General features: G+C 41.7%; 1 pseudogene; it reads left to right on the top strand.

The window, feature by feature from the left end:
* Window positions 1-275: 275 nt before the first annotated feature.
* Window positions 276-371, top strand: LOC112587148 (annotated as a pseudogene).
* The last annotated feature ends 10,620 nt before the right edge of the window (window positions 372-10,991 follow it).

Genomic DNA, 10,991 nt, shown 5'->3' with positions numbered 1-10,991 from the left:
CAAATGTAGCACACTTTACAAAAGCCAAAAGTGACATACTCAGATATAAGGTTATTGGATTTGAAAGATAAGGAAATTTCTGTGGAATGTAACATCTCTAGGGAGAGGAAATTGAGTATAAAATTTTACCTTTTTGTAGGTAGTCTCATTACTGCAAAGCTCTGGACTTAGCTCTGGACAAAGTTCTTGGACCCCCCCCCCCCTCCCCTTACACCAGTTTGAGACCCTGGACCTCTGAGAACTTCAGTTTCCTCTTCTATAAAAAGGGGATGGCAGTGCTCACTTTGGTAGCACATATACTAAAACTGGACCAATACAGAGATTAGCATGGCCCCTGTGCAAGGATGTCAGGAAAACACATTCTTCTATTTGGAAAATAGATAAGCAACAAGGATATATTGTACAGCACAGGGACTTGTAACTATTATCTTGGAATAACTTTTAATGGGAGTATAATCTGCAAAAATACTTAATCACAATGCTGTACACCTGAAACTAAAATTGTAAATCAACTATACTTCAATTATAAAAGTGGGAATGGCAATTCCTACCTGAGATACTCCAAGATTAAATAATGACATAAAATGCCTTAAATCTAGTGGGTATTCATTCAGAAGTCTCCGCGACTCCTTTCTCTTATCTATGTGACAAGAGCAGCGTTGGAGTATCCTGCAATAACTCTACCCCAAATTGTTTCCCAGGCAGTTCAATTACTCAGCCAGAGTCCACGTTAGTCTAAGAAAAACAAAGTTTTCTATTCTGAGGGAGACAAAATGTGCTAAGGAAAAACAAGGAGTATCCATCTCCGCTCCTGCGGGCAAGATCCAAGACTTCTTCCCTTCTCAAAAGGGAATGAAGTAACATTCAAGTCACAGACGTCGTTGTCGGCAGGAGCCACACGAGGGAGCCTCTGTCAGAGAAAACACACATTCTGCAGTTTCACACACCCTCTAGCGGGCAAGGCACGCAACGCTCAAATATAGCTTCCGCGTGGGGGAGAGGTGCTCGCTGCCTTGTGAGACAGGGTCTCCACGTGAGGTGAGATAGGCACCAACTGCCCAGTGGGGCGGGGTCTCCACGTGAGAGCGAGGCGCGCGTTGCCTTCTGGGGCTGGGTCTCCACGTGAGGGAGAGGCGCGCGTTGCCTTCTGGGGCTGGGTCTCCACGTGAGGGAGAGGCGCGCGTTGCCTTCTGGGGCGGGGTCTCCACGTGAGGGAGAGGCGCGCGTTGCCTGGTGGGAGGGGGTTGCTTCGTTGCCAGCGGTGATACACTTTGCTTCGCCCCTGAACACCAGAAAGCTGGCGAGATCCTAGCCAGTCAGTCTCCAGTTGGCTCTAATTGGAGTTTGATAACACTGAAGTCAAAATAAGGACGTAAAATCTTTTTAAAACTTTTAATAGCAAATACGTTCAAGTTACATTATTTTTTTCCCAAGACACTCCCCACCAAAGGTAAGACCTAAGTCACAGTGACAGTTGTATTGCCTGGACGAGAGGGGACCAGAAGAGAGGAAGCAGGGAACAAGGAGAGGAAGGCAGGCGGGCAGACTCAAGGTTTCTTCAGTTGGTCTGCACTTGAGTTTGGTGTGACCCAGGTTAAGCAGGAAAATCCCCTTCGTTTAGGATCCTGGGATTAAGACTGCAGGTTTAACAACAAATGAGGATCTGCTTCCATATGTGTATTTTTCGACACAGTTTTCTCAAAACAGCGGGCACCTGTGGGACCGAAGTGTTCAATAATCCTCAAAACAAAAGCCACCGGGAAGCGGTTAAAGGGCAGTTAAGATAACAGCCTGGGCTTGGCCAAGGAGGTGACTAATTTCTTAAGCAAATACTTTGGCACCTAACTAAACATTGGCACCTAACTAAACACTGGCACCTTTTGCTTGTCGACTTGAGCTTTTCACCCCAACCCTATCACCCTCAATCAGGGTGGGCTGGAGCTCAGGGCTGCCCCTACCATGCTGACCCCCAAACTGGCTTCTCACACAGTTTGGGAGTTATATCGCCTGGGATTGACATTTTAAAAATACTTTTAAGGAGGGTGCCTTTGTCCAGCTCCCCAGCCACAAGCATCCTCCCTTACTGTTCTCCTCTGCTTCCTCCCCTTGTTCATGAGTTCTTATTTATATTTGTTGTTGTTTAGTTGCTAAGTCGTGTCCAACTCTTTTGCGCACCATGGACTGTAGCCCTCCAGGCTTATCTGTCCTTGGGATTTCCCAGGTAAGAATACTGGAGTGGGTTCCCATTTCCTTCTCCAAGGTATGTTCCTGACCCAGGGATGGAACCTATGTCTGCTGCATTGCAGGTGGATTCTTTACTGCCGAGCCATCAGGGAAGCCAAAGTATTACAGATATAATAACTAATAACCACATATTAAATGACCCTTTCTTCAAATAATTATATCCTAGTGATTGGCATGAAGGAGACCAAGTTACTGACATGAAAGAGTAGTTATTGTAGGTTTGGCCTCAAGAATTTAAACATATAAGAAAAACTGGAACTAGAACTGCCCTATGACCCAGCAATCCCACTGCTGGGCATACACACTGAGGAAACCAGAATTGAAACAGACACGTGTACCCCAATGTTCATCGCAGCACTGTTTATACTAGCCAGGACATGGAAGCAACCTAGATGTCCATCAGCAGATGAATGGATAAGAAAGCTGTGGTACATATACACAATGGAGTATTACTCAGCCATTAAAAAGAATACATTTGAATCAGTTCTAATGAGGTGGATGAAACTGGAGCCTATTATACAGAGTGAAGTAAGCCAGAAAGAAAAACACCAATACAGTATACTAATGCATATATATGGAATTTAGAAAGATGGTAACAATAACCCTGTATACGAGACAGCAAAAGAGACACTGATGTATAGAACAGTCTTTTGGACTCTGTGGGAGAGGGAGAGGGTGGGATGATTTGAGAGAATGGCATTGAAATATGTATAATATCATATATGAAACGAGTCGCCAGTCCAGGTTCGATGCACCATACTGGATGCTTGGGGCTGGTGCACTGGGACGACCCAGAGGGATGGTTCGGAGAGGGAGGAGGGAGGAGGGTTCAGGATGGGGAACACATGTATACCTGTGGCGGATTCATGTTGATATATGGCAAAACCAATACAATAGTGTAAAGTTAAAAAATAAAAAAAAGAAACATGCATATCATTACTATGTAGTTGTAGTTGTTACTGGTAGTTGTAGTTGTTAACTGGTAGTTGTAGTTGTTACTACTAAACAAAATCACCCATTTCAGAAAGCTCCGGTCCTAACAAAGTTCCATGCTTATAACTTCATCCATTCTCCTGTCGTCAGCAGACTTCCCCTTTATATAATTTTTTCATTAATTATTTCATTCAAAAATCCTGTATTTAAACCTTCTATCTGCTCACAACTAAGATAAGCCACTGGAGATAACAAACTGATTACATCAGTTACTCAATCTAATTGGGAAATCAAATATATAACAATGCTCTGGGCCAAGAAAAAAGATGGAATGGCTGCAGTGGTTTGGCAATGGGATGTGAGAGGAGTTTCACAAAGAAGCTGTCTTTTAAGCTGTGTTATAAAGAGCAAAATTTTTCCAGTTGGGAAGAATCATCTGTAATGTTTACATAACATTTTCTCATTCATAAAGTTTGTATAAGAGCATGGGTTTGGGAGATACTTGGTCTTTAGATACTTGACAAGATAAGGCATTAATGGCAGATGCTTTTTCACAATGATAAACAAATTTGTTAATTTTTAAAATATTTCTGCACTCTCATTTAGTTCCAAAATGTACTGATACCATAGTATCTGTGAAGAAGTCAGAATGGAGTAAAGTGGGAGAGAGAAAGGATGTGAAAATCCCTAAAACTTAGAATCAGATCAGATCAGTCGCTCAGTCGTGTCCGACTCTTTGCGACCCCATGAATTGCAGCACGCCAGGCCTCCCTGTCCATCACCAACTCCCGGAGTTCACCCAGACTCACGTCCATCGAGTCAGTGATGCCATCCAGCTATCTCATCCTCTGTCATCCCCTTCTCCTCCTGCCCTCAATCCCTCCTAGCATCAGAGTCTTTTCCAGTGAGTCAGCACTTCGCATGAGGTGGCCAAAGTACTGGAGTTTCAGCTTTAGCATCATTCCTTCCAAAGAAATCCTAGGGCTGAGCTCCTTCAGAATGGACTGGTTGGATCTCCTTGCAGTCCAAGGGACTCTCAAGAGTCTTCTCCAACACCACAGTTCAAAAGCATCAATTCTTTGGCGCTCAGCCTTCTTCACAGTCCAACTCTCACATCCATACATGACCACAGGAAAAACCATAGCCTTGACTAGACGAACCTTTGTTGGCAAAGTAATGTCTCTGCTTTTGAATATGCTATCTAGGTTGGTCATAACTTTCCTTCCAAGGAGTAAGCGTCTTTTAATTTCATGGCTGCAGTCACCATCTGTAGTGATTTTGGAGCCCAGAAAAATAAAGTCTGACACTGTTTCCACTGTTTCCCCATCTATTTCCCATGAAGTGATGGGACCGGATGCCATGATCTTTGTTTTCTGAATGTTGAGCTTTAAGCCCACTTTTTCACTCTCCACTTTCACTTTCATCAAGAGGCTTTTGAGTTCCTCTTCACTTTCTTCCGTAAGGGTGGTGTCATCTGCATATCTGAGGTTATTGATATTGCTCCCAGCAATCTTGATTCCAGCTTGTGTTTCTTCCAGTCCAGCGTTTCTCATGATGTACTCTGCATAGAAGTTAAACAGGGTGACAATATACAGCCCTGTCGTACTCCTTTTCCTATTTGGAACCAGTCTGTTGTTCCATGTCCAGTTCTAACTGTTGCCTCCTGACCTGCATACAAATTTCTCAAGAGGAAGATCAGGTGGTCTGGTATTCCCATCTCTTTCAGAATTTTCCACAGTGTATTGTGATCCACACAGTCCAAGGCTTTGGCATAGTCAATAAAGCAGAAATAGATGTTTTTCTGGAACTCTCTTGCTTTTTCCATGATCCAGCGGATGTTGGCAATTTGATCTCTGGGTCCTCTGCCTTTTCTAAAACCAGCTTGAACATCAGGAAGTTTCACAGTTCACATATTGCTGAAGCTTAGAATACCCACCATATATTCCTGATAGTACTTCACCTATCAGTCAAGGTTAAATGGAAAACAAATTACATGGTCCATAGGGTTCATAAGATAAAAAACAAATCAGTTCTTTCGCTCATCATTCACTTCATTTAATCAGACATTCAGCAACCTTCAGTTCAGTTCAGTTGCTCAGTCGTGTCCGACTCTTTGCGACCCCATGATTCACAGCACGCCAGGCCTCCCTGTCCATCACCAACTCCCAGAGTTCACTCAAACTCATGTCCATCGAGTCGGCGATGCCATCCGGCCATCTCATCCTCTGTCATCCCCTTCTCCTCCTGCCCCCAATCCCTCCCAGCATCACAGTCTTTTCCAATGAGTCAACTCTTCACATGAGGTGGCCAAAGTATTGGAGTTTCAGCTTCAGCATCAGTCCCTCCAATGAACACCCAGGACTGATCTCCTTTAGAATGGACTGGTTGGATCTCCTTGCAGTCCAAGGGACTCTCAAGAGTCTTCTCCAACACCACAGTTCAAAAGCATCAATCCTTCGGCGCTCAGCTTTCTTCACAGTCCAACTCTCACATGCATACGTGACCACTGGAAAAACCATAGCCTTGACTAGATGGACCTTAAGTGCCCATTAAATTGTAAGCCCTGCATAAGGTCACTGCGGTCAGGGCACTTCCACACTGGTGTGAAAAACATAGAGCAAAGAAAGCAACTCCAGTGCAGGCAATGAGGCTATGGCAGGGGCAAGTGGATTAGCATAGAGGGGCAGAGCAGAAGAGGGACCTCTAATGCAGCCTTATGGAATCAGAAAACTTACCATAGCAGATGATTCTGAGCTTCATGTTGCATAAGGTCAAGGACAGACCAGGCAGTTAAACTGGAATGTTCCAACTGCAAGGAAGCAAAAGCTCTGGGCAGATGGTTAGTCTGGTAGGAGTAGATAGCTGCCACTGGATAGTGGGAGCTGAAAATGAACCTAAAGAGAGGTTCATTTTCAGAATGATGTAATTAATATGGGAGGCAAAGAGACAAGTGAGAACTATATGATCTTTTTATATGATCTTTTTGGTCAGTCCACAAAGTTTGGGTCTAAGTTAGAGGGCTAGAAGAGAATAAAGGTTTGGACTTAGTTTTAAGTGGGCTTTGCTTGGGTTTGCTGAGGAATTAGCATAGAAAACAGTTCAAAAGACACAGAGTCAATGAATGCAGCTCTAAGGTGGCCCCTTAGTTCCTCAGGAATGTATCCAGCATGTTCAGAGGATATGGAGGAAGAGAGCCTTTAGTAGAGAGGAGCCCCAAAAGTTGGCCCACATCAACATCCAAGGAAGTACACCTCCACCAGGTGTGGGAATTACTCCTCTGCCCTGGCTTTATAATTCCAACTAGTTTCTTCTCATCATGTTAGAGTTAGAGCAGGCTTAACATTGTCCAGCTCCCAGTGTTGGAAATCAGAACTGAAGTCATAGCAAATCTATTGGTTGAACAAAGATAGAGATTTGAGTTGTTTAGAAGGAAAACATCAATAAGATGAGGTGATGGATTGTGCTAAGGGATGAGCAAGAAAATAGTCACTCATGGTGCTGTGATTAACTGAGTATCATTTTATTTCTAATTTAGGAGAAATGGGGGAGAAAGAGCTTACATCAACTGAACACTGTCCATATGCCACCTGTTTACATAATTTATTTAAATTTCATAACCCCTCTCTGAAGTGGACAGTATTATCCTCATAGAAGAGTTAAAGAGCAAGACTTTATAAGGGCTGTGATCACAGTAAATAACAGAGTCAGGACAGGAACAGGGGTCAGGGTCAGTTTCTCTGGAAAGCCACATCTACATTTTGATTTCTTCTCACAAGACAACCTTCCAGTATATCTATACTCAACTTCCCTGAAAAAAATATGCCTCCTGTAGTGACCAGAAAATAATATTCCTTTCACTGTACTATACTGGTGACTTTATTTATTTATTTTTTAAGTTCAAGAGATAGCTCTTGTTTATCAGCTATTCCAGTATAACAAGTTCATCCAACAGAACATGTCAGCTCTCTCTCTGTGTAGCCTGAGATAATTTGCAGCTTTCTGCCAAGGAGCTAGTTCTGTGCCATGATTTTAGAAACAGAAGAGTGTCTTTGATGTTTTGAAATAGTTAAGCATGTTGGAGATAGGAGTGTGACTTTTCCTTTATCTCCATATTGCTATTTGCAAGATAGTGATACCTTTTGGAAACTAATGAATATTTCCATAGATTTATATCTTAGAGTGTACTTTTCTGGGATTAAGAGAAAAAAAGACCTCATATTCCATGTGATTTAGGAAGGGGAGAATTAAATGTAGAGAGCATTGTTTCTTTGTTTCTTCAGCCAAGACACCTGTGAAAATTAATGAAGGTGATAAGTCCAAGTGCGTTTCTTCTAAGGATCAGAAACAAATCCAATCAACAAATGAGAAAAAATACAAAAAGGAAAGGAATATATGAAGTGATTAGAGTTTGAAATTATAAAGTCATGCTCCAATTGCTAATAAATTTCAATACATAGGAATTAACATTTAATGAAGGATTATTAAAATTGACACAGCAAGAAATAGAAAACCTAAGCAAACTGTTAACGGTGAATCAAAACCAACATAATTTACGTGTTGCTTCTAAAGAAGGTTCTAGTCTCAGTGATTTTTTTGGTAAATTATTTCAGTGGATAAATAGCTAATTGTCATGTTGGGTTCCAGAGCCTGAATCTTATCTTTAACTCATGTTCTAAACCACCCCTTTATTCTCCTGCCACATGCATACCTTTCCCCAAACTTGCTCAGCTTCCTGTTTCAATATCAGATCCACCCATGGCCCAAGCCAGAAACTTGGATGTCTTCATCATCTCATCCCCTAGTCTCTCCACCTAACCTCATTACAATCCTATTGCCTTTAATTCTTTCTTGATATGGTTTCTGAATCTAAACTCTTTTTAATTCTTCCTGCTACTCAACTTGATTCAATCCCCCTTCATCCCTGACATTTCTCTTTAGAACTATTTTAACTACCTTCCATCTGATACGGATACCACCAGTGCCCACTGGCTCCCCTACTGTAGCCCGAAGGTAATGGATGTCTTCTAGAGAAGTTAATTCTGCATTACACTTCTTAAAACTTTGGGGGGCTTACCATTGTATGGGCATCGTTCAAGGGTAACAGTGATCTGCTGAGAATTTAGTGCAACATATTTGGAAAAAATCAACCAAACTGCTTTCAATTAGAAAAAATATAGTACTCTGTTTTGGTGAGGGAAGATTCTGTTGCCATTCTAAATGCATTTCTAAATGGCTATTATATTTCTTGATATTGTAGGAAAAGCATACTCTTCTGTGATGTGGACCCTACTAAGAACAGATTTTCTGCATTTTTCCACAAGCCATGAGGATCCATTGTCAGGGAAAGGGGAAGGGAAAGAAAGACTTGTTCTTGTTCTGGGTTGGGGGATTTTGCCCCCTGGAGTGGGCAGGGACTGGGGTGGGAGTTCTGGAGATACTAGCCTAAGGAGTAAGGACAACAGGGGTGTGCAAATGGGAGTTGTTGCAAACTAGGGAAAAAAGAATCCTCTGCCAAATACCCTGTGAACAGAAAGTTTGAGGCTGGGATGGCTGTGGGACTGCTGGGCTAGGGTAGAAGGTGGGGAGTGGATGGCTCAGGGATGGGGATGGAAGGTAGGGGTGGGAGTGGAAGGTGGGGAGCAGGGTGGAAAGCAAGGAATGGAGTGGATATTGAGCATCTGAGTGCAAAGCCTGAGGGCCTAGTCAAGGTGTCAGTGGCTTGGGTTTGGCCTACAGAGCTGTTCACCTTTGAATCAACCTCTGGAACTGGGGCAAACCAGCACCTGAAGTAGCCAGTCATCAGTGAGATCAAAGAGCTGAAGCAGCCCTTCCTTAATTTTCTGAGCGACTACATAAACACAAGAAATTAAGGGCACTAGCTGCCAACACAGCAGCCCACTGCCTTTTTTTTTTTTTTTAACTACAGTCATTGAACTACTGAGATTGATCTCCCCCGCCTCTCCCCTCAACTGCCCAGAAGCCATAGAGCACAATATGCCCTGACAGTCTTACCTGAAGAATCAAGTCAAGCCTAGAGAAGCAAACCAGAGAGAAGAAAAGGTAGAGACAGAACTCTGATGACACTGTTCTGAGTCCCTGATTACACAAACTTGAGTCCAGGGACTCATCTCAGTTGTCTTCCTGGACTGCTTTTTCTGTTAGTATGTTTTGGGTTCTATTCCTACCACTAAAGATGATCTAATACAGATAGAAAACACTCAGCAATGCGGAAGAATGGTCATTATCTGAATTCACAGCTGAGAGGAGATGGAAATAAGTGTACTCTTTAAGAGACTCGATAGGCATGGGTAAAGGATAAAGGGAACCATAAAGAAGGGAGGGTTATACTGAAAAGCTGTGTTTGTGAAGGGGAGGAATTTCACTCAGAACAGAGACTGGCAGGAACAATTATATTTTAACAAACCCTCAAGGTGATTCCAATACACACTGAAGTTTGAGAACCACTGTTCTCAATACAGTAATATACCTGTTTTAGTACATAATACACCTGTTATTCCCTACTGTCAAATCTCTGAAAAACATCAAGTGGGACATTTACGTCAACAGTGTTAAACTCACAGGTGCATAGACAGTAAACAAAGGATTATCTTTATTGATGGAACAGCCATAGAAAAAGACTTCCTGAAAGAGATAGGTCATAGTTCTGAATTTAGTACCATGTAACTAATAGGAGATGCTTATTAAAATCAACAGATTTTAAAATTCAGAAAAAAAAAAAACAAAAAACAAAACAAACCTAACTTTCATTCTTCACAATTCATTGTTTCCCAGAAGGAAGAGTGAATGCAAGACTTTCAGCCATAAAAGCAGTCTTTCACAATCTATGAACCTTTCTTGGAGTGTAACTTTCCATTCTACCACTCTCCACCCCAATTCCCAAATAGTCGTTGCCATCTTTTAAACGTCTTGACTAGTAACACTCCTAGGAAACTCAAAGGAGTTTTCATGGCTTAAGCAAAAATGTGTGCTTGAAATAAAAGTAACCTGTGTTATATTGGTCATATAAACTCCTAAAACTTGCTCCTTTTCAAATTGTGATGACCTCCTTTTAAAATGGCTTACTTGGGACTTAATTTTATTTAGAATGTAAAAGAGCAAATACAATCATACCTTATAGCAGTAGTTGTTATATGCCTTATGTGTACTATATATAAATCAAAACATGCTGCCTGCTTACTTTTAAAGTTTGTTATTAGATAGGAACTGGATATGAAATTATCTAGAAACTCAATTAACGTTTCTAGAATAAAACCTCCACAGTTCTTTACCTTCAAAGCTTATTTAGCAGTATTCTAATGAAATTCTGACAGATACTGAGTCTGAAGTGTCTGTTTTTACATTTCACATGGATCAGAAAAGTTAATTTCTTTTTCATTTGTAGTTTTGGATGGAATATATTGCTAACTGGCATTCATATGATAGAAAACAGGAACAAAGAATATGTGTAAACTATTATTTGGGGGAATGAGCTCCTGATCTGAGGATCACAGCCACAAGTAAGGCTGCAGGAGACAAAAAATTCAGACATATTCACATTTTCCTCTGAAATAGTAGTAACCTTGTCCAACACAAAATTCAGTGGTAGTTTCAACAGGGAAAAAATGGGCTGTAATGCTGCCATTTAACAGCCTACCTTCAACTCCTATGCCACAGGTAAAATAGGTCTATGACCATTGCTTCCAGATTCTATAAAAAGCAATGAGACTGAGCTCTTCAGGTATTTTAGTAGTCCCCTCCAAAAAAGTATGTCTGATTGGTTAATCCACCAACACCTTTTATGTACCTACTATCTG

Source organism: Bubalus bubalis, chromosome 9 (assembly GCF_019923935.1).
Source record: "Bubalus bubalis isolate 160015118507 breed Murrah chromosome 9, NDDB_SH_1, whole genome shotgun sequence".
Lineage (NCBI taxonomy): Eukaryota > Metazoa > Chordata > Mammalia > Artiodactyla > Bovidae > Bubalus > Bubalus bubalis.
This window is presented reverse-complemented; position numbering and strand designations above follow the sequence as displayed.